Below are 25,826 nucleotides of genomic sequence, written 5' to 3'. Positions count from 1 at the left end.
TTGACCGAAATATTTGCATAATTTTTCAATTTTTTCACTGGCTGTTAATTGTCCTCGTTTCCTTTCTTCGCGATTTTTTGTTTATCTTGTTATGGTTTACCTAGTCACTGTTACATTCTCTTGATGTTCATTTTGAATTTCTTTCGTTGAAATATAAGAGTTGGAATATTTCAGTAGTGTTTGTTGTGGTTTATCTAGTCACTGTTACATTCTCATGATGTTTCAAAGCTCATTTTAGATTTCTTCTTTCGCTGAAATGTAAGAGTTGGATTATTTCAGTAGTGTTTGTTGTGGTTTATCTTAGTCACATGTTACATTCTCTTGATTTTTCAAAGTTCATTTTTGATTTTTGTATTGCTGAAATGCAAGAGTTAGATTATTTCAGTGGTGTTTTGTAGTAGTTTACCTTATCACTGTTACATTCTCTTGATGTTTCAAAGTTCATTTCGGATTTTTTTCGTTGAAATGTAAATGTTGGAATATTTCAGTAGTGTTTGTTGCAGTTTACCTAGTCACTGTTACATTCAGATGATGTTTCAAAGTTCATTTTGGATTTTATTTCCTGGAAATGTAAGAGTTGGAATATTTCAGTACTGTTTTCACGTGGTTTAACTTGTCATGCTTGTCCTGCTTTACTATGTTACTGCTACATTCTTATGATTTTTCAGAGTTTATTTTGGATTTCTTTCAATGAAATGCAAGAATTAGATTATTTCAGTAGTATTGTGTCGTGGTTTTTTTGTTGAAATGTAGGAGTTGGAATATTTCAGTAGTGTTTATTGTGGTTTACCAAGTTCATTTTGTTTTTTTTTTCGTTGAAATGCAAGAGTTGGAATATTTCAGTAGTGTTTATTGTGGTTTACCTTGTAACTGTTACATTCTCTTGATGCTTCAAACTTCATTTTTGATATTTTTAGTTGAAATGTATGAGTTAGATTATTTCAGTAGTGTTTTGTCGTGGTTTACCTTGTCACTGTTACATTCTCTTGATGTTTCAATGCTCATTTTATATTTTTCGTTCTTTGAAATGTATAAATTGGAATATTTCAATAGTTTTTTGTCGTGGTTTATATTGTCATTGGCAAATTCTTTCTATGTTTCAAAGTTCAGTTTAGATCTTTATCGTTGAAATGAGAGATTTGGAAAATTTCAGTAGTGTTTTTTAGTGGTTTACAATGCACGTGTTACATTATCTTGATGTTTTAAAGTTAATTTGGATTTTTTTCATTGAAATACATGACTTGGATTATTTCAGTTGTATTTTGTCGTGGTTTAACTTCTCACTGTTACATTCTCTTGTTGTTTCAAATTTCATTTTAGATTTTTTTCGTTGAAAGTAAAAGTTGGAATATTTCAGTAGTGTTTGCTATGGTTTACCTAGTCACTGTTACATTCTCTTGATCTTTTGAAGTTCATTTTAGATTTTTTTCGTTGAAATGCAAGAGTTGGAATATTTCAGTAGCGTTTGTTGTGGTTTACCTTTTCACTTTTACATTCTCTTGATGTTTCAAAGTTCATTTTTTTTCATTGAAATGTAAGAGTTAGAATATTTCAGTAGTGTTTTGTCGTGGTCTACCTTGTCACTGTTACATTCTCTTGATGTTTCAAAGTTCATTTTGGATTTTTTTGTTGAAATGTAAGAGTTAGATTATTTTAGTAGTGTTTTGTCGTGGTTTACTATGTCACTGTTACATTTTCTTGATGTTTCAGAGTTCATTTTAGATTTCTTTCGTTGAAATGCAAGAGTTGGAATATTTCAGTAGTGTTTTTCATGGTTTACCTTGTCACTGTTACATTCTCTTGATGTTCCAAAATTCATTTTAGACATTTTTTTTGTTGAAATGTAGGAGTTGGAATATTTCAGTAGTGTTTTGTCATAGTTTATCTTGTCTCTGTTACATTCTCTTGATGTTTCAAAGTTTTTTTCGGATTTTTTTTTCTTTAAATGTAAGAGTTGGAATGTTTCAGTAGTGTTTGTCGTGGTTTACCTTGTCACTGTTACATTCTCTAGATGTTTCATTACCTTGTCACTGTTACATTCTCTCGATGATTCAAAGTTCATTTTTGATTTTTTTTTTCATTGAAATGCAATAGTTAGATTATTTCAGAAGTATTTTTTCGTGATGTAATTTGTCATTGTTATATTATCTTCATGTTTGAAAGTTCATTTTAGATTTCTTTTGTTGAAATGTAAGAGTTGGAATATTTTAGTAGTGTTTGTAATGGTTTACCTAGTTACTGTCACATTCTCTTGCTTTTTCAAAGTTCATTTTTAGATTTTGTTTTGTTGAAATATACGAGTTGGAATATTTCAGTAGTGTTTTGTAGTGGTTTACCTTTGTCACTGTTACATTTTCTTGATGTTTCAAAGTTCATTTTGTTTTTGTTTTCGTTGAAATGCAAGTGTTGGAATATTTCTGTAGTGTTTATTGTGGTTTACCTTGTTACTGTTACATTCTCTTGATGCTTCAAAGTTCATTTTGATATTTCTTTCGTTGAAATGTAAGAGTTAGATTATTTCAGTAGTGTTTTGTCGTGGTTTACCTAGTCACTGTTGCCTTCTCTTGACGTTTTAAAGCTCATTTTGGATTTTTCTTTTCGTTGAAATATGAGAATTTGAATATTTTAGTATTGTTTGTCGTGGTTTATCTAGTCACTGTTACATTCTCTCGATTTTTCAAAGTTCATTTTTGATTTCTGTATTGTTGAAATGCAAGAGTTAGATTATTTCGGTGGTATTTTGTAGTACCAGTGGTATTACCATGTCACTGTTACATTCTCTTTATGTTTAACAGCTCATTTCGGATTGTTGTGTTTAAATGTAAATGTTGGAATATTTCAGTAGTGTTTATTGCAGTTTACCTAGTCACTTTTACATTCAGATGATATTTCAAAGTTCATTTTAGATTTTTTTCATGGAAATGTAAGAGTTTGATTATTTCCGTACTGTTTTTCTGTGGTTTAACTTGTCAAGCTTGTCATGCCTTACTATGTTACTGCTACAGTCTTATGATTTTTTCAGAGTTTATTTTGGATTTCTTTCATTGAAAAGCAAGAGTTAGATTATTTCAGTAGTATTGTGTCGTGGTTTTTTTGTTGAAATGTAGGAGTTGGAATATTTCAGTAGTGTTTATTGTGGTTTACCAAGTTCAATTTGTTTTTTTTTTAGTTTAAATGCAAGAGTTGGAATATTTCAGTAGTGTTTATTGTGGTTTACCTTGTTACTGTTACATTCTCTTGATGCTTCAAACTTCACTTTTGATATTTTTAGTTGAAATGTATGAGTTAGATTATTTCAGTAGTATTTTGTCGTGGTTTACCTTGTCACTGTTACATTCTCATGATGTTTCAAAGTTCATTTAAGATTTTTCGTTCTTTGAAATGCAAGAGTTAGATTATTTCAGTAGGGTTTTGTTGTGGTTTACCTTAACACTGGTACATTCTCTTGATGTTTCACAGTTGATTTTAGATCTTTTTCGTTGAAATGCAAGAGTTGGAATATTTCAGTAGTGTTTTTTAGTGGTTTACCATGTCACTGTTACATTCTCTTGATGTTTGAAAGTTCATTTTGGATCTTTTTCGTTGAAATGCAAGAGTTGGAATATTTTAGTAGTGTTTTTCATGGCTTACCATGTAACTGTTACATTCTCTTGATGTTTCAAAGTTCATTTGGATTTTTTTCGTTCAAATTTTTGAGGGGGAATATTTAACTATTGTTTTGTCATGATTTACCATGTCAATTTTACACTCTCTTGATATTTCAAAGTTCATTTTGTATTTTTTTCGTTGAAATTTAAAAGTTGGAATATTTCAGTAGTGTTTGCTATGGTTTACCTTGTCACAGTTACCATCTCTTGATCTTTTGAAGTTCATTTTAGATTTTTTTCGTTGAAATGCAAGAGTTGGAATATTTCAGTAGCGTTTGTTGTGGTTTACCTTGTTACTGTTACATTCTCTTGATGTTTCAAAGTTCATTTTTTTTCGTTGAAATGCAAGAGTTAGATTATTTCTGTAATGTTTTCTCGTGGTTTACCTTGTCACTGTTACATTCTCTTGATGTTTCAAAGTTCATTTTAGATTTTTTTCTTGAAATGTAAGAGTTAGATTATTTTAGTAGTGTTTTATAGTGGTTTACCTTGTCACTCTTACATTCTCTTGATGTTTCCTGGTTCATTTTGGATTTTTTACATTGAAACGTAAGAGTTGGATCATTTCATTAGTGTTTTGTCGTGGTTTACCATGTCACTATTACATTTTCTTGATGTTTCAGAGTTCATTTTAGATTTCTTTCGTTGAAATGCAAGAGTTGGAATATTTCAGTAGTGTTTTGTCATGATTTACCTTGTCACTGTTACATTCTTTTGATGTTCCAAAATTCATTTTAGACATTTTTTTGTTGAAATGTAGGAGTTGGAATATTTCAGTAGTGTTTTGTCATGGTTTACCTTGTCTCTGTTACATTCTCTTGATGTTTCAAAGTTCATTTCGGATTTTTTTTTCTTGAAATGTAAGAGTTGGAATATTTCAATAGTGTTTGTCGTGGTTTACCTTTTCACTGTTACATTCTCTAGATGTTTCATTACCTTGTCACTGTTTCATTCGCTCGATTATTAGAAGTTCATTTTTGATTTTTTTTTCATTGTAATGTAAGAGTTAGAATATTTCAGAAGTATTTTTTGGTGGTGTACATTGTCACTGTTATATTCTCTTGATGTTTCAAAGTTCATTTTGGATTTCTTTCGTTGAAATGTAAGAGTTGGAATATTTCAGTAGTGTTTGTAATGGTTTACCTAGTTACTGTCACATTCTCTTGCTGTTTCAAAGTTCATTTTAGATTTTGTTTTGTTGAAATATACGAGTTGGAATATTTCAGTAGTGTTTTGTAGTGGTTTACCTTGTCACTGTTACATTTTCTTGATGTTTCAAAGTTCATTTTGTTTTTGTTTTCGTTGAAATGCAAGTGTTGGAATATTTCAGTAGTGTTTATTGTGGTTTACCTTGTTACTGTTACATTCTCTTGATGCTTCAAACTTCATTTTTGATATTTTTAGTTGAAATGTATGAGTTAGATTATTTCAGTAGTGTTTTGTCGTGGTTTACCTTGTCACTGTTACATTCTCATGATGTTTCAATGTTCATTTAAGATTTTTCAGTCTTTGAAATGTAAGAGTTGGAATATTTCAGTAGTGTTTTGTTGTGGTTTACATTAACACTGGCACATTCTCTTGATGTTTCACAGTTCATTTTAGATCTTTTTCGTTGAAATTCAAGAGTTGGAATATTTCAGTAGTGTTTTTAGTGGTTTACCATGTCACTGTTACATTCTCTTGATGTTTCAAAGTTCATTTGGATCCTTTTCGTTGAAATGCACAAGGTATATTATTTCAGTAGTATTTTGTCGTGGTTTACCATGTCACTGTTACATTCTCTTGACGTTTCAAAGTTCATTTTGAATTTCTTTCGTTGAAATGTAAGAGTTGGGATATTTCAGTAGTGTTTGTCGTTATTTACCTTGTCACTGCTACATTCTCATGAGGTTTCAATGTTCATTTTGAATTTTTCTTTCCTTGAAATGTAAGAGTTAGAATATTTCAGTAGTGTTTGCTGTGGTTTATCTAGTCACTGTTACTTCTCTTGATTTTTCAAAGTTCATTTTTGATTTTTTTCCCTTGAAATGTAAGAGTTGGAATATTTTAGTAGTGCTTTGTCATGGTTTACCATGTCACTGGTACATTCTCTTGATTTTTCAAAGTTCATTCTGGATTTTTTTTTTGAAATGCAAGAGTTGGATTATTTTAGTAGTGTTGTCTCCTGGTTTACCTTGTCACTGTTACATTCTATTGATGTTTCAAAGTTCATTTTAGTTTTTTTTTCATTGAAATATAAGAGTTGGAATATTTCAGTACTGTTTTGTCATGGTTTACCTTCTCACTGTTACATTCTCTTGATATTTCAAAGTTCATGTTAGATTTTTTTTCATTGAAATGTAAGAGTTGGAATATTTCAATACTGTTTTGTCATTGTTTGCCTTTTCACAGTTACATTGTCTTGATGTTTCAAAGTTCATTTTAGTTTTTTTTTCGTTGAAATGTAAGAGTTGGAATATTTCAGTAGTGCTTGTTGTGGTTTACCTTGTCACTCTTACATTCTCTTGATTTTTAAAAGTTCATTTTGATTTTTTTGTTCGTTGAATTGTAGGAGTTGGAATATTTAATGTAGGAGTTTAATAAGTTAGGTTAAGTTAGGTTAGGTTAAGTTAGCCTACGTACGCGCGGACGTAGGCTAACCTAACCTAACCTATGTAACAGCGACAAGGTAAATCACGAAAAAACACTACTGAAATATTCCAACTCTTGCATTTCAACGAAAAAACCCAAAATGAACTCTGAAGCATCAAGAGAATGTAACAGTGAAAAGGCAAACCACGAAAAACACTACTGAAATATTCCAACTCTTACATTTCAAAAAAAAAATCTGAAATGAACTTTGAAACATTAAGAGAATGTAACAGAGACAAGGTAAACCATTACAAAACACTACTGAAATATTCCAGCTCCTACATTTCAACAAAAAAAAAATCTAAAATGAACTTTGAAACATCAAGAATATGTAACAGAGACAAGGTAAACAATGACAAAAAACTACTGAAATATTCCAACTCTTGCATTTCAACAAAAAAAAATCTAAAATGAACTTTGAGACATCAAGAGAATGTAACAGTGACAAGGTAAGTCACGACAAAACACTACTGAAATATTCCAACTCTTGCATTTCAATGAAAGAAATCCAAAATAAACCTTGAAAAAATCAAGAGAATGTAACAGTGAGAAGGTAAACCATGAATAAACACTACTGAAATATTTCAACTCTTGCATTTCAACGAAAAAAAATCCAAATGAACTTTGAAACATCAAGAGAATGTAACAGTGATATGGTAAACCACGACAAAACACTACTGAAATAATCCAACTCTTACATTTCAACGAAAAAAAAATCCAAAATGAACTTTGAAACATCAAGAGAATGTAACAGTGATATGGTAAACCACGACAAAACACTACTGAAATAATCCAACTCTTGCATTTCAATGAAAAAGATCTAAAATGAACTTTGAAACATCAAGAGAATGTAACAGTGACATGGTAAACCACTAAAAAACACTACTGAAATATTCCAACTCTTGAATTTCAACGAAAAAAGATCTAAAATGAACTGTGAAACATCAAGAGAATGTACCAGTGATAAGGTAAACCACAACAAAACACTACTGAAATATTCCAACTCTTACATTTCAAAGAATGAAAAATCTTAAATGAACATTGAAACATCATGAGAATGTAACAGTGACAAGGTAAACCACGACGAAACACTACTGAAATAATCTAACTCTTACATTTCAACGAAAAATATCAAAAATGAACTTTGAAACATCAAGAGAATGTAACAGTAACAAGGTAAACCACAATAAACACTACTGAAATATTCCAACTCTTGCATTTCAACAAAAAAAAACAAAATTAACTTTGTAAACCACAATAAACACTACTGAAATATTCCAACTCCTACATTTCAACAACAAAATGTCTAAAATGAACTTTGAAACATGAAGAGAATGTAACAGTGACAAGGTAAATCATGACAAAACACTACTGAAATATTCCAACTCTCGCATTTCAACGAAAGAAATCTAAAATGAACTCTGAAACATCAAGAGAATGTAACAGTGATAAGGTAAACCACTACAAAACACTACTGAAATATTCCAACTCGTACATTTCAACAAAACAAAATCAATGAAAAAGATCTAATATGAACTTTGAAACATCAAGAGAATGTAACAGTGACATGGTAAACCACTAAAAAACACTACTGAAATGAACTTTGGAACATCAAGAGAATGTATCAGTAACAAGGTAAACCACGAGAAAACATTGGGGGTTTGGGGGTATTTCAGGGGTCGGGGGGTTCTTAGGGGGCCCGGGGGCCTTTTGGGCCCGGGGGGCCCTTTGGGGTTGGGGTAGGAGACCTCACAACACTGTTCAATTGGAACTTGTGTATTATAACGACCATAGAGTTTCACCCCACATCATCTTCTAAAATGTCTCAAACTGTTTCGCCTAGATCATCTTCTAAAATGTCTCAAACTGTTTCGCCCAAACCATCTTCTAAAATATCTCAAACTGTTTCGCCCAAATCATCTTCTAAAATGTCTCAAAATGTTTTGCACAAATCATCGTCTAAATTCTCTCAAACGGTTTTGCCAAAATAATCCCTAAACGTAATTTCTGAGTGTTCCTTTTGTTTTGGCATCCCTGCGCTTTCTCATTTGAAATTCCCAGGAAAAAATTCCCGCGTTAATCTCTTCATCTCTAAGGTTTTTATTGGTTACTCTATTAAGGCTTCGATAGAATATTAATTTATCACCAAGCCTACGGACCTGAGAAGCCATATTTATAAATAGAATATCAATTTATCTCTGTCACTAAAGACCTGATATCCCTCAGACCGAGAGATCAAAGAAGCCATAATGTTTCTTAATTCCCATTTCGTGCATCGATAATTCCCCGCCGATTTTGCAAATCAATTTCTCAGAAATTCTCTCCCCTCAATTATGTAATCAATTTCTCAGAAATCTGTCCTCCTTCGTGGATCAATAATCCTTTAATAAATTATGTTAGCCCAGCGTTAGACTCAATTATAGATGGCAGCAGTTGTGTTCGCCCAGTAACTCATGATAGATCCCTACTTTCATACCTTGCAGACCTTCCCTTGGGACTGTGGGGGGATTAAGTCTTCCTCAAAGACATAGTTATTGTATTTTTTGATCATGCTGAACAAAATAGCTATCTCAAAATTTTGATCAGGTGACTTTGAGAAAACTGAGCGTGAGAGGGGGTCTGGTTGCCCCCAATCTCTTGGGTATTTAAAAGGGCACTAGAACTTTTAATTTACATTTGAATGAGCCCTCCCGCGATATTATGGGACCATTGGTTCGATTTTCAATGGTCCATCGGACGCCTGGGAAAAACAAAAAACGAATAAACAAATAAACACGCATCCGTGATCTTTCTTATGGCAAAAAATACAAAATTCCACATTTTTGCAAATAGGAGCTTGAACTTCTACAGTAGGGTTCTCTAATACGCTGAATCTTATGGTGCAATTTTCATTAAATCTCTATGAATTTTAGGAGGTCTAATTCTTTTGATGCATCTATTGGTATCAAAATTCTATTTTTTAGCGTTTCGGTTACTATTGAGCCGTGTCGCTCCTTACTTACAGTTGTTAGTATAACATTTTCCAAAAACCCAGTAGATTCTCCAAGTTTGTTTTTAATCTTTTCGGTTGATTGTTTTATTGGACTTAGTGAAATGGGATTCTGAACAGTGTATGCAAAATCATATTTATTGAAGTCAACTTTACTATGATCATACTAACATTTTCTGAAAACCAAGTGGATTCTTCAAATTTCTTTTTAATCTTTTTGATTGATTGTTTCATTGGACTTGGTCAATTAGCCTCTGGACAGTGTATGCAAAATAAAATTCGTTGAAGTCAACTTTACTATGATCATACTAATATTTTCTAAGAAGCCAGTATATTTACGAATTTCTTTTTAATCTTTTCAGTTGATTATTATTTCATTGGACTTGGTCAAATGTGCCTCTGAATATTGTATGCAAAATCAGATTAATTGAAGTCACTTTTACTATGATTATACTAAAATTTTCGAAAAATCTCGTAGACTCTCCAAATTTCTGTTTAATATTTTCGGTTTGGACCGTACCGTCCTTCTTTGTAATTTCTATTCTTACCCAAGCAGACGGGCATGGGTGCTTGTCTCGGTAATAACATGATGTTGTAATCTTATTTTTATGGTCTATCTCCTTTCTATTAATTAGGTAAGTTCGCGCGTAGGTTTCGTCACTGCAGGAATCAATTGCCATTTCAACAAATTCCCCGTTCAATTTTCCGTATATTTTATGCGACTCTACAAATGCGTAATTTTCTTCCTTTTTATGAGCCATGGCCCAGGCTTTCGTTTTATGTGGTTTTTAGTCATGTTTACAGGGGTAGTTTCTTGCAAAATTCCCCGTGGTACCACAGTTATAGCAAGTTAGTTCTCCTTGCGCTGTTTTATAGTGCCTATTTTTTTATACTCTCTATATTGAAATATGTCTGTCTCCTCAACATCCTTTCTTATTTCGGTCAATTTTCCGTTTAATTTTCCTTCTATTTTATGTGATTTCACAAACTCGTCAGTATTTCCTTGATTATGTGCTATAGCCCAATTCGTTCCTTTATAGGTTACTTTCTCATCTTTATTATGACAATTTTTAGAAAAAGGCTCCGAGAAATCAATTTTTACCAGATTATCATCATTTTGAGTATCAAGCATTTCTTTTTTCCGACAGGGTGCACAGCCTCCCAATTTGTTTTATGGGCCGGTCCACCTCCCCGCCTGGTCAACGAAGTAGCATTATTTTCGTTTTAGCATTTAATGTTTAATAAATGTCTGATAGTCTCTCACTGATTGACATTCCCTTACGGGCTTTAATTTTTTCCATACGAGCCTGATAATATATTTCATTGGCCTGTTTATCTTTTTCAATTTGATCTATCTCATCCTTTATTTTTTTCATATACTCTCGGTGCTCTCTCTCAAAGGCCTCCATACTAGCCTTTCTTTCTATTTTCCTACTTTTTCTATGGGCTTCACTCACCCTTCTCGGTATTGAGTTAATCTTATCTCTATCCGACATTATTTCAAAATTCCGTAAGCTTCAAAATACTTCTTCACTCTAAACGAAAATTCTCTCACCCATGTAACTTCCGGTCTCTCACAAGCAATTGCTGCGTGTCAATTAGCCTTATATTTTTTCTCATTAATTAGTTGAGCGATTTATTGATTGGTAAATTTTCCAATTATGATCTAACAAGGCACGGCCCATAATAGATCTTCATAATTCAATTAAATGATTCCGTATTTTTTTTCTCTTTGTGATTTTTTTTATATGTAACCGCAATGGGCTACTATTGTAGGCTAAATTACTCGTCTCTTCGAAAACGCTGAATTCTTTTACTATCAGGTTTACTGATAGCTCCTTTTCTTGCTGCCATCACTTATTGGGAGGTAAGTACGGGGGTCACCACTTATTGGTGCAAAAATGGCGCAAAAAGTTGCTATGCCACTTACTCGAGGGGGAGAACCCCTTGTCGGCCCAAATGTTAGTGGGATTCCCGCTCTTACCCCAACGGTTCCGTATCTATCAGGTTTACCGATAGGACCTTTGTTGCTGCCACCAATGTTCGTGGTATTTAACCACCACTGTTATACCGGTAGGTCACAACACCACTGGCATGGTAATATACGGGTGTCACCACTTATTGGAGGGGAAAGCCCCGGCCCCAAAATATAATGTGATGCCGCGTCTACCACACCGGTTTTGCGAAAATCGGGTTTGGTACTACCCGATTTACAGTACTCCCTGTCCCAGAGTATGATAACGCCATCGAGTGGTCAAATGGCCACTTTCTATAGCCATGTGTACCCGCCTTGGGTTACGGCTAGAAAATATCTAACTCTCTCTTTGGAGATAACAAACCTCCCTGTCAATATAATACTGTCGGTACCTCATAGCTCTATTCCTACCCTGCCTGGGTTACGGAAACTAGTACACAGTTTGTAGAAAATACCTTACTTGTATTCTTCCAAAAGGGTCACAATAATCCCCCAAAAAATATATCTCCCCGAATGGGGTCTAAACGCAGACTAAAAAAATAATAATAATAGGTACAGCAACTGTTCATAGGGGTGGACATTCGCTTGGCCCAGTCAATCATCTCAATCCCCATTCAAAACCAATTCTACCTCTTAGCCTTATCTTTCAATGACTCCAAATCAGGAAGTACAAAAATAGAACTTACTTCAAAGCTTACTTATTGCGACGCCTCTAACTTAGCAACGAGAATTTAGCCTGTCTTTTGAAAGTATGCTATAAGCAAATATAATTAAGACAACGAAAACAGGTCATTTATCTGAAAGGAAAAGAAACAGGGGTGGAACCCCAACACCAAGTATATTCTCAAAATTTCTTTTTAATATTTTAGGTTGATTTTTTCATTGGATTTGGTAAGATGGGCCTCTGAACAGTGATCCAACGTATCCGACAAATGATGTAGATTAAGATTATTGATAAAGAATTTATTCACTCTGATACTTAGATTCTGTCAGTGTTATCTGACGAATCTGACAAAAGATTTTGATAAAGATTTTGGTTGATTGCTTCATTGGACTTGGTCAAATGGGCCTCTTGACAGTGTATGCAAAATAAGATTTATTGAAGTCAACTTTACTATGATCATACTAACATTTTGCAAAAACCCAGTAGATTCTCCAAATTTCTTTTTAATCTTTTCGGTTGACTGTTTCATTGGACTTGGTCAAATGGGGCTCTGAACAGTATATGTAAAATCAGATTTATTGATGTCAACTTTGCTATCATCATACTAACAGTTTCCAAAAACTGAGTAGATTCTCCAAAGTTTTTTTGAATATTTTAGGTTTATTGTTTTATTGGACTTGGTCAAATAGACCTCTGAACAGTGATCCAACATATTCGACAAATGATGATGATAAAGAATATTGATAAAGAACTTATTCACTCTGATCCTTAAATTTTGTGAATGTTATCCGACATATCCAACGATTTTGATTTCCAAAAAATTCCGAATCCATTAAATTGTAAGCTAAAAAAAATTTGAGTCCCAAAAATTATGAGTAAAAAATCCTTATAAGTCCAAAAGAATTCTTTGTCCAAAAAATCTAAGTCCGAAAATTCTAAACCCAAAAATTCTAAGTCCAAAAAAGGGGGTGAAAAGCTGGGCGAGGTATTAGGGCCCTTGGGGGATGGGGCATGGCTGATTAAGAACCTGTCATATCATAGCCTAAAATGTATATGACCTTATTGGTTGTTACAAATACATAACCCCATCACTACTTGATTTCTCAGGATCGTTCTGGATGTCAATAGTAAAATTGTATTATCGGCGCCTTTTAATATAATACATTTAAAATCCCACTTTATAATCACTTAATGCAGGATTCCTATAAAAATGTAAATCGATTTCATCCAACCCAAATAAAAAAATTATTTATTTAACTCTCAATGGATTCACCTTGTTAACCCTCCATCAAGTTCTTATATTCACACTCAAGGCTAAAGAAATCGATTGTGTAAGAACTCATTGACTTTAGTTCAATGAAACTAGGAACCAATCTAACCCATACGCCGCAATGATGCATGAGGGTCATGAAACTCTCAGAATCTATTGTGCAATTGACATCTTAAGTCATTGCACTACTAGGCTAACTCTTAAGGCTAGAGAGTACAGTGACTTTCAAGAGTGTCTGGCCTTGATAGAAGTTCATTGATTCTCAAGAGTGCCTGGCCTGGATAGAGTTCATTGGTTCTCAAAAGTGCTTGGCCTTGATAGAGTTTATTGATTCCCAAGGTTGCTTTAGGGAATGGTCTTAATTGGTGAGGGGCTACTTACTTTCTATGAAGAGGTGTACATCAGCGGTGTAATTCATAATAGGCATTCTACTTATATGGTAGATGCAAAGTTCAATTATAAAACCGGGGAGTTAAATACTACAGATAAAATCCAAGATAGAGAGTTTCATATACGCAGTTCATAGACAAGAGTTCCAGTTAACTCTGTATAGAGTGGCGTTCCTTAATGAGGGTCCATCTCTTTTTGTATAGTTGATTATCCTTATGAGTACTGCTGTAAAACATATTGGTACTTATGTCTTATAGCAACCACAATTTATTCTGGATCTCTAATGAAACTGGTTTTCTCTGTCCATTCGGAAATAATCAGCTTAAGCGGAGCGAAATAAACTACTTTGCAGTTATATTTTTATTAAATATTTAATATATAGAGTTGGCTAGGTTAGTTATTTAACATAAAGCGTTCTGTGGGGCCTGTTTTCCATAATTCTCTGTTGTAGTTTCAATATTCTTCTATTACTAAAGTATTATATTCTCCTCATATGTTGGTATATTTCATTAGGATTAACCTAGCTTCACTTCTTGGGTGTGGTCGCCATAACACGCAAGTACCAAGATATTAAAAAAGTAGAGTAGGCTACGAGCAATGAATTTAGCGGGTGAGGGATGGAATCTATATTTCAAATAATACCACCTATGAAGTATTATTAATTGGAATGTATAACAAAATCCTTTCCTTTTAGAGGGATTTTATTTAAAGTTCCATGTATTTCCTACTTATAATAGGACAACAGATGTAACTATAAACAGAATAGTAAATCTGACACAAGAAGGTTTTCCCTAAACAAAGTTTCATACGCACAGTCTACAGTCAAGAATTCTCATTAAATCTATGCAGAAAATATCCCTCACAAAGGGATTGGGACAGCATGAAGGAAGAGTGAAGGTTCATTTCTGTCTGTTTAGTTAATTATATTAACTTAATTAATTAAAATATAATAAGTTATCACTCGTCTAGTTAGGAACTTTTGAAGCCGTAAAACATGTAAAAAACAGGAAAAGTTTATCAAAAATACTGAACAAATTAATTTAGGGGACGGGGATCGGGGGCAGAATTTAACTGGAACTGGAGCTGTTAACTGCAATCTACTACGAAAACTCTCCTTATTTTTTTTTATTATCATTATTATTTTGTAACTTTGCTAAAGTTTACGAACAAGGAGTTTAGTGACGAAAAGCCATTGGCTACAGAAAATCACTTTGATACAAGAGCGGATCCAGGATTTTTGTTTGGGGGCGGGTTACCCGATTTTTTCCCGTGGACTTGGTCTAACATCCCGTGGTTTTGTCTTTACAGGTATTTTTTAGACTAATGTTCGACTCGGTCAAAAATTTCGGGGGGGGGGGGGGGAGGGTTCAAACCGGGTAACCCCCCCCCCTGGATACGGCCTTGCTTTGATGCTTGTTAATTATACGGATCGCACCCAAGAAGTGAAGTTAGGTTAATTATAATTACATATACCTGAAGAGGATGAAAATATAATACTTTAGTAAAAAAATTATGGAAACTACAACACAAAATTATGGAAAGCAGGTCTCCCAGAACGCATTATATTAAATGGTTTCTAACCTAACCAAAATACCAACTAAAATGTTTAATTAAAACATATCTGCATTGTAGTTTTTCTCTCACGCTAAGCTGATTATCACCAAGTACATACTGAAATACAGAAGAAAACCGGTTTTTGTCGGATCTTACAGACTGTAAATCTTAAGCGTGTTCCGTTTAATTAACAAGTACCAGCACCATCGCTTTACAGAAATGGTATCACTAGAAAGTACACAGAACCCTGAACATTGAATGAAGGGGGGATGATTACAGGATCTCGTAGGTTGCTGGAAACATGAAAATATATATATATATATATATATATATATATATATATATATATATATATATATATATATATATATATATATATAAAAAAATATATATATATATATATATATATATATATATATATATATATATATATATACATATATCTATATTATGCAACAATTCTTCCTTTTTTAATAATGGATTTACAGACTATTTTTAAGGGTACTGTCCCCCTTCCCAGCCATGATCATACATGTTTCTGTATGATATTTTAAAGTATCAACATTATATTCCTTATGTTTGACTCTGGCACTTGTTCTTTCCTCTAAGTGAGCCCTGGTTTTGACTGCGTAATTAACCAAAGCAATCAAGACTAGGAGTTCCACCCCCAGCATGGTGCTCCCTAAGTAGCAAGTGCAAAGTTACGGATGGATAGTCTCGCCAACCATCTGCGAAGGAGCGAACACAACCGTCGCGTGCTCTTGCCAGGAAATACTCAAAGTGAATCCTTTTTGGTCCAACCCCCGGTAACAGATGGGAAGTTGGACGTATGGATATACACCGCAATTCTCGTGTAATTTCTTAAATTACTATTTTAACTAATAGTTTGTGACAATTCAAACTTAGTGTGTAATTTACTGACAAATTCTTGTGGTTATTCGCTCCTTAATTTGATTTCTATTTCTCCTTGACTGCTTTAATGGAGAAACAGGAACAATTTTGTGGGATCATGTGGGAAATGATCCTTTACACTGGTTCAAAAATACTTAGAACATATGCCAAAGTGGGGGAGAATTACCATAAATTTCCTCAGTTTTGCCCTCCTAAGAAAAATATTGACTCTTGAACCTCTCCCCCCCCCTAATGAAATGGAATTACCTTTGTGTACAAAATAATCACTACTTAAGACTGATTTAAGACTGAGTCCCAGAATCGAACCCTTATCTAATCTGGCAATACAGGCAGTTTAGAAAAAAAATTCCAGTAGTGATATAATTCCCTCCCCTCCCCCCAAAAGAAAAGAATATAAAAAGAATCTAGTATGGGTTGTACATATTCACTTTAAACATGGCAAAGATTTAAAAACAATCTGTGCCAGTTTGGTCAATTTTTACATAAGTAATTTTTAACAAATCAATTTATTAATATTAAAACAAGCGTAATTGACAAGTTAGCCATTTCAAGGCGTTTTCTAGACGTACTTGCATTAAAGTACCAAGGACAGTAAAACTTAAATTTGATTGTTTCGATTGATTATGTGAGAACTTATACAATCACATGTCTCTTAATAAATTATAGAAAATCGAGAGTTGGGATTTTAATTATTAAGACCTTCATATGCAGCTATTGAATTTTTCGTTGTAGCAGACGTCAAATCAAAAAAGAAGTGCCTGAAAAATCATCAAAAAAATAAGCTAACCAAACAGCTTACCAAACAAGCTTACGAAAAAGTTTCTTTCTTTTGTAGATGCTAATTTTTTTTGGGAATCAACAGATATTTAATGTTATAATTTTTATATTTAGTTTAACGAAATAACTAATTAGTTTTGTTTTTATTTTCACGGTTCAACGTGGCAACAGTGACTGAATTTTGGCGCTGCCCTAAAAACTTCAGGATCATGAACCAAAGAAAAACCTTAGAGAATTGCGGTTTTCATGTGTGAATAGATCCAAGAAGGCTCCAGGGGAGCGATTGGCTTTCAATGCGAATTCTCTGAGCAAGTCTTTGTTAGAGGGATACTCTTGTGGACGCCAGTAAGAGGGGAATTCCTCTGAAAACAAGAAACCATTAAACAAGGTATATAAACAGGAAGAAGGTAATAAATTACCATTTAAATCTTGGAAAGAAAGCTACTTATAGCTATTCTCAACCCCTCCTTCTTCCCAGCTTGAGAAATTTTCTGGTGGCACCATGACATCCACCTCTTTACCTTTGTGCCCGTGGGCATGTGAATCTAATATCTTACATTAATTAGAAAAAGATTTTACCCAATAAGATGGGTGCTATCACCCTCCCCCTCAGACCAATATTCCAGACGAAGTCCAAAAATATTTCCGGGAATCAAGAGGGAATTAGATTAATTTTTACCGCTCCAAGAAACCTCCTTATATATTTATCTTAAGGCCACGGCGAGTTTGGAAATCAAGGCATAGAAGCACACTTTTTCATTAAGCACACTCCCCCTACCTAAACAAAGATCCAGCTGCCCTCAGCCAAATGGCTAATGTATATTTATACACCAATATACTTTTATCAAGCCTCAAATGAATAAAATTAGTCAAATTATGCTTTAAAACAAATGTATGTACTAACTGTTCATTTGTATGGACTATGCACGTTTTTAAAAGCGAATGCTCTAACAAGTGGCATTACTGTCTCTGAAATAAAAATTCAAAATGTAGTTTTTTCATAGTTTTAAATGGATTTATTGTCTCAGAATCTTTACTTGATGACTTTTTGGCACATTTTGGGCCACAATTGTCGATCTGCACCACAAAATGACTGAAAAAGCCATGGTTGTGGCCGAATATTTTTGCTACTCAAAAAGGTTGATTAAACTTTCAATTTCCTTTCTAAAGAGGTTTCTCCTGATATTCTAAGATCATTGGTTCGATACTTTCAAACCAGAGGAAAAAAAAAATAACGAGCGAGGTAATAAACAAATAAACAAGAATCCATCATCATCCTTCGCGGAAAAATACAAATCTCTCATTTTTTAGATGAGGGCATGAAATCTCTATAATTGAGCTACTTGAGATGCTGATTTCGATGGTTTAATTTCAATCAATATCACTCACTTCTCTTTTTGGGGAGGGGGGTTTCCCTTTTTTCGTAAATATAAGGGAATTATATCAGGCTCGCAACTGTTTTGGGCATATTTAAACTTGTGTAAATCTAGATCTTTGATGTATATATTGTTCTCTAAACTCTTGCCATAAACTGTTTAATATATACAAAATAAACATAAACCTAATATTTATATCTAAACGTCGACGATAACAAAGTTCCTGGTAACAGTTGCCTCTCCTTCTTCTTGGAAGCTCCTGGTCATGCTTAAGATACCCTCCCTCTTCACCTTTTGCGCCGTAAACATATAAATACAATATTTTTGGGTTACGAAGAAAATATTTTTTGCCTATATTCAGGCTTAACCCAAGTGAATGGAAATTAGAGGCTAATTTATAGTTCTTCCGCTCTTCCCAGGCGTTCTTCTATACTTACCTTGGTGTTCACAGCAAATGTAAAATTTGGATGTAAAAATCCACTTTTCGAAGCATCAGACTTTTTTCTGTCCGCCACTTAGGCATGACCCACGGGCCCTCCTCCATAATAGCTGATACGAAATTATATCTTTTGTGCACACAGATGTAATAATTATCTTCCTCCCCAACAATCTACATTATACATCTTTGGACGAATCCGCCGAGTTTGCTGAGTTTTATAGAGGCTTTGCTTCCTATAACCTTCATAACAATTGCTCCCTATAGCATTCATAAAAATTTTTGTATTACTGCTGCCGATTTGATGGTTCTTACTACCCACTAAAAAGATGTACTGCAATCGAATATAACTGTCACTGCTCATTTCTGAACATTTTTCGCAATCCTCTCTGATTCTCTCAAAAAAGGTCTGAAGAACTGGCCAGCCATGACAAAACTAAGAGAGAAAAAATCTCAAGATGAAGAAGAAAACAAAGGGGACTACGGCCAGAAGAAGGAAAAGACAAACTAAGAACAAAGATAAAATCTAAAATTATCTATGAAACCTAAAATCAAATGAAATCTAAAACTAAGAAATAAAAAAAAACAATATCTATAAATACAATTAATACTATTGCGATTGAACGCCACAGAGTGTTTGCATCGCAGCAGTACTAATTATAAATGTGGATATTGGTCCGTTTCTTATTCCTTTTTTTATTGTTTTTAGCTTTAGATTTTAATTATTTTCATTTAGACTTTATAAATTATTTTAGGTTTTATCTTTAGTTTCTTCTACACTTAGCGCTGAAGACACCTTGTTTTATACAAGCAAAATATCCGTGTAGTTTAGTTTGTCTTTTCCCTCTACTGGCCGTCGCCCCATTTGTTTTATTCTTCATTTTGAGATTTTTTCTCTCTTAGTTTTGATTCTCTGAATCCAGTCTTTTGATACCACTATTATGAATTACCTGTTTGAAATTAGCTGAAGTTGTAATAAATTTCTCGTGACATGCGTTTGCCATGTAGGCCGTTATCCAATAAATAGTTGTAATTCACAAATGTACAGTGATGCCAATATGATGTTTTGACAGTTAAGTTGATACAAGTCACGCAATCGCTGACAGATCTGATTCAAAACTTGAAAACGTTGTTCTTCGGAAGCCCTTGTTAAGAAAGATCGCTAGAAATTAATTGTACAACATTCAGTCAAATATTTGATAACTTTTGACACAAATAGGCAGTTCTGCTAAAACGTGCTGATGGCAATTTCCCACGATCTCCATCTCTTGTAAGTAAATTCTAGTAAAAGTTTTGATTTAATACTTCAAACCTGCAAATACTTGGTTTTCAGACCAGCTACATACCCATCCTGAATCATTTCTCTTCAGAGTGTTTCCTTTTATTCTCTATTTATGAGCATTTTTCGTAACCAACGCCCTTTCATCATCCAATTTGTGGATTGGACTTTTTGACTATGTGGACAAATTTTTCAAACGTTCTGGGTTAATTTATGTAAGGTATAGGTGAGGGGAATAGGATGAGGCTTTGTTAAAATTGTTCTCAATTACCTCTTTTAAATGCTTGGCCCTTGTTTACGTTTTTTTTTATTTGCTGAGTGGAAGCCAAATTATTTAGCGATTAAAAAAAGCAAACATCAATTTGGCGGAAGTAAAATTACAAAACGAAACAAACAGTAACAATTGCATGAATAGTATTTGTTTTGGGGGACTAAATTTCAGGCAGGCGAATTAAAAAAGCATTTAAAATTGACAAGAGATCAAAAAAGTATAGGAAAATATAAGAACAATCGTAAAAATATTGAATTCAAGAGGGAAACATTGGCTGGAAGACTTCTCCGCGCAATCACCCTGTTCTAAATATAGTAATTGTTCTTGACTTTTACCCGAAGTAGGGTAAGCTCTCTCTGATGTCCAACAGCCTCGTCATGGTAGCTTACCAAGAGTCTCTTTCTTTCGTAGTGACTCAATCCGTTCAAGCCAGGATTTGCCCCATGATCACCAACACCTTCTGAATCTGCGTAGCGGTTCCTGTTCGGTTTTGACGACACTTATCTATCTTTATTTTTGCCCACCTTTGTCTTCCTCCCACCAGGTAGGGGAAGGTGCATAGTGACCTTATGGACAAAATTGTTTTCAGGTGGTTTCAGGGCGTTGTCAAACCTCCGTAGCCGTTTTTATTTGATCACCGTGCCAATGATAAGCTCAATTCGATGCTTCTTGTGCTAACCCACATTTCTCGCTCGACTGTTAAGTCCAATCCGTACGATTTTTCTCAGACAGGTGTGATCAAATCACTTGGGTCTGAGTGCTACTTTATTTTCACATCCCGAAGATTGCAACTATACAGGGATACTGATCAAACTAGCAACTACTATATCCTTATTTTCATCGTAAGTAGTACGTCCTTTGTCTCCAGACGCATGTTTCAAGCTGAGTAAATTTTCCGGTGGAAGAAACCATGCTCACACGGATATCAAACAATCATCCCTCATAAGGGTCAGCAAGTGAACCAAGACATTTGAATTCATTCACCACTTCTAGGGGCAAGCCGTAAAGTCTGATGGGATTATCCTGAGTTGTAGGATAGATGTGCAGATAGGTATATCAGTATAACTCAAAACCCCAAGGGCCATATACACAAAACAATGTATATGAAACAAGCAATTCACTAACAAAGCAAATTACAAAGCGATAAAATGTCAAATCAAGGATAAATAACTTAATCACATAAACGTTGCCTTCTTTCCAAGCAATTATCTCCAAGTCGAGTTATTGCTGTTTTATTTCTAATTTACAGAATGTTAGGAAGCAGCAAATCATGGAAATATTTCCCCTGAAACAGGAAAATACCTGGAGCCCCAAAGAAAATGGTTCAAATCTTCTCCCTCCTCTTTACAAAAGGATGCAAGCATACCGCCCTTGAGGAATCACACTCATTCTATCAAATACTATTCACTTGCTCGGGATTGGAAGACAATTTTCCTCTAGTGGTATCCATCGAAATAGAAACTTAACCGGTAGATTCAATTTAATATACACTTCCTCTCTAAAATTATATTTAGCCTTATTACAATGTTTCAAGGCTGTTGAATCGCCAACTAGCTCCAGTCAATACTGAATTTCTTGGCCAACTAAAATAAATAGTGCCTAAATCTGTACATCAATGTACATAAACCAAGTCTCTAAATCTGAAGATCATTTATGAGGACCAAGACCATCAATCCATTAATAATGCTTTATAATATAAATAATTATAATTAATAATATATATCGCGCTATATATATATAAATATATATATATATATATATATATATATATATATATATATATATATATATATATATATATATATATATATATATATATATATATATATATATATATATATATATATATATCCCATTAATAATAATAATCCCACTCTTTCTAGTAAGGACTTAATATGAGAAGACTCCACAAAGTTTTCAAATCATTCTTCAACATCTTTTCACGTCCAACTCTAGTTAGTCTGTCCGTGATTAGCTTGCTTAAGTTCAATTATAGGTTAAGAATCAAAATAAACCATGTAGCTTTAAAAAAATTAGGCTAATATCACCGTTCAGAATATGCAACTGAGTTTTTTAATGTAGTCAAAACACTTTTGTTATACTGGAGCCGGAAGGACTCGAGCTGCTTCTCCATCCCAGATCTCTGTTCCATGTTTAACCACCAGTAAATATTTTGTCCTTAGTCGTAATAGCTTTACTTAATCGTGATTGCGTGTTTAGGCAGCAATAGTGATGCCTAAGTAAAGAACGATGTTGGCACAACGTATTATTTCTTCTTTTTTAAACCAGGACGCTTTAATAGAAGGAGCTGTTGTAAAAACTTCGATAGAGGTTCATTCGATTGGAAATTAAAACTTCTAGTGCGTTTATAATAGTCGAAAGTGATGGGAGAACAACCAGCCCCCCCCCCCTCATTCCCATCATTTCCCCAAACACATCCAGTCAAATTTCGGAGATATCTATTTTGTTCAGCATATTTAAAAGGTCCAGTAATTATGTGTTTGGGGATGACAAACCCCCTCGGGGCAAGGGGTATAAGTTGTACTAGTTGCCCATTATTAACATATAAGGGATTCCTGGAAGATATGGTCGAATAAACTTCAGAGGGGGCTCATTCAATTGGAAATCAGAAGTCCAAGTCTCCCTTTTAAGAGTCAAAAGTGATCGAAGGGCAACTACCCCCCCCCCTCCCACTTCCTCTTTTTCCCGAATACATCCGATAGAAACTTTGAGATAGCCATATTGTTCAAAATAGTCTAAAGATCATGTAAAAAGGCATTTGGGGTTGAAACAAACGTCCAGAGCCTGGGGGTAAGGGTTGTAACTAATGACCCGAGGGCGTATAAGGTTTTATTGAAGGGGTTGTGGTATAAACTTTAGAGGAGGCTCGTTTATTTGGATATAAAAAGCTCTAGTTCCCTTTTAAGATTGAAAAGTGATGGAGGGCAACTAGCCCCCTCTCCCGACGCCGTTTTTCCCCCAAACACATCTGATTGAAATTGTGAGATAGCTAGTTTGTTCAACATAGTCCAAATAACATATACCAATGCCTCTAGAGTTGACACAACCTCCCAGAGCCCCGGGGCAAGGGTTATAAGTTATGCCCTGTGGGTATTTTAGGATCTTATGGAATAGGGCTTCCTATAAACTTCAATTGGGGCTCATTTTATTGGAAATTGCAAGCTATACTAGCCTTTTTAAAAGTCAAAAGTGATTTGAGGGCAACCATACATCGAATCAAAATTTCGAGACATTTTTTTTCAGTATTGTTGGAAGGTCCCGTAATCATGCCTTTGGCTATGTAAACCCCCCACAGCCCCCAGAGCAAGGGCTGCAAGTTAGGCAGTTCGTTCATTGTTTACATATAATATATATTAATGAGGATGCATTTTATACCTTTGCTTATCCGAAAATACGAAGGGCATTAAGGTGATCCTTTCAGAGGATGTTGATTTGAGTGTTGAACTAGATCAAAACACGTTATGTGTATATGGGTTGTCAAAAAGGCGTAACTCAGGAATGACTGAGTATATTAATTTTGAACTTTCGGAAAATAATAAGGGAGATGATTTACCAATTTACGAGGAAGGCAATATTTTAACGCTACTACTACTACTACAACTACCACTGCTTCTACTGCTACCATAACTACTACTACTACTACCACTACTATCACTAAAACTACTTCTTCTGTAGCGAGTACTACCAAGACTGAGGATATTTAAAGAAACCTCTGAGGAAACGTTAAGGGGAAAGTTAAACTAAATCAAAACGTACTATGTGCATACAGATCGCTGATACGGGCGTGTCAGCAATATTTTTGGAATGGCTTATCGTAACAAAAAGCAACTTCTGAGGCATCATTGATGGGATGTTCAACTGACCAAAAGGCAATATGTACCTGTTACTACTGCTATTAATACTGCCGCTACTACTGTTACTACTGCTACTACTACTGCTACTGCTGTTACTACTACTGTTACTACTGAACTACTGCGGATCTTTCAATCACTTTTGACTCTTAAAAACGGCACTAGAACTTTTAATTTCCTATTGAATTAGCTCCTTTATTAGTTTCAATGATATTACTAGCTATGATAGAGCAGCACTGCCTATGATATTACTTATATGCCCATTAAAACCTGCATGTGTATGGTCTTTTCGTTTAATTGAAACTCCAACTAAATATTCCCTAAAAGTTTCACCTTACTGCTCTTAGTGTCATTAATTACAGTAACCGTAGAATTAGTATTAAAAGTATGCACACAGCGTCTCCTGGCTAGTTCAAAATCCGCCACAACTTACCCGGAAAAGTCTAACTTAATAATGTAAGCCTTTGTTAAGATAATCCTTTGTCACCCTTTTGACAATAAAAATCATCATAGTTCGTTTTGATTTAGTTCAACATACGAGTAAATATTCCTTGAAAGCTTCACCATATTACTTTTAGCTTGCGAAATAGCAATAGCTGCAGCAACTTTAGCAGCAATATGTGCATAGCACCTTTGGTTTCTTCAACCTACCCTTCAATACACGATGAAAGTTTCAATATAATACCATCAACTGTTTGTGAAACATTGCTGATACGTCCTCCTGACAACCTGTGTGAGCATAATGTGTTTCAATTTAGTTCAATACATATTCAATGTTTCGCAAAATTTTCGTCTTAGTACCCTTAACTTTAGTAGCAGTAGTAGTAGCACCGGTAGTAATAGTAGTAGCAGTAGTATCAGTAGTAACAGCAGTTGAAGTAGTATAATTAGTAGCAGTAGAACTAATAGTAGTAGCCTTAGCTTTAGTAGCAGTGATAGTAGTAGCAGTAGTATTATCGGTGGCGCCCTTTTGACCCCCTTTTGACGCCCTTTTTATCTTAATATTCTAAGCCTTACAAGCTGTTGAAATTGAAGTAGTAGTTGGAGTTGTTTAGTAGCAGTAGTAGTATGAGTAGTAATAGTATTAGTAAAAGTAGCAATTGTAGTAGTGTTAGTAGTGACATGAAAATATAACCTTTGTATCAATTGATCTTCCCCTTTAAGTATTCGGTGAAATTTTCAACTTAATTCCCAAATCCATTCTGGAAATACGTCAATTTCACAATCCGCACGCACATAAAGTGTTTTGATATAGCTCAAATTCCCCCCTCATTATTCTGTCAAATTTTCACCTTCATACGCGTAACCTTAATTGTACTAGTATCATATCAGTAGTGGTAGTAGTAGGAACAGTAGTAAAAGTAATAGTGTATTATTAGTAGCAGTAGTAGCGGCAGTATTGATAGCAGTAGTAGCAGGTACATATTGCCTTTTGGTTAGTTGAACATCCCACCAATGATGCCTCAGATGTTTCTTCTTGATACGATAAGCCGTTCCTATAATATTGCTGACACGCCCGTATCAGCGATCTGTATGCACATAGTACGTTTTGATTTAGTTTAACTTTCCCCTTAACGTTTCCTCAGATTTTTCTTTAAATATCCTCAGTCTTGTTAGTGCTCTCTTCAAAAGTAGGAGCTTTAATGGTAGTAGTGGTAGTAGTAGTAGTAGTTATGGTAGCAGTAGAAGCAGTGGTAGTAATAGTAGTAGTAGTAGCGTTAAAATATTGCCTTCCTCGTAAATTGGTAAATCATCTCCCTTATTATTTTCCGAAAGTTCAAAA

The sequence above is a fragment of the Artemia sp. Qi Xiang Cuo genome, chromosome 5 (assembly GCF_049724085.1).
Source record: "Artemia sp. Qi Xiang Cuo chromosome 5, ASM4972408v1, whole genome shotgun sequence".
Taxonomy (NCBI): Eukaryota; Metazoa; Arthropoda; class Branchiopoda; order Anostraca; family Artemiidae; genus Artemia; species Artemia sp. Qi Xiang Cuo.
The sequence above is the reverse complement of the archived record's forward strand: the minus strand, read 5'-3'. Positions refer to the sequence as shown.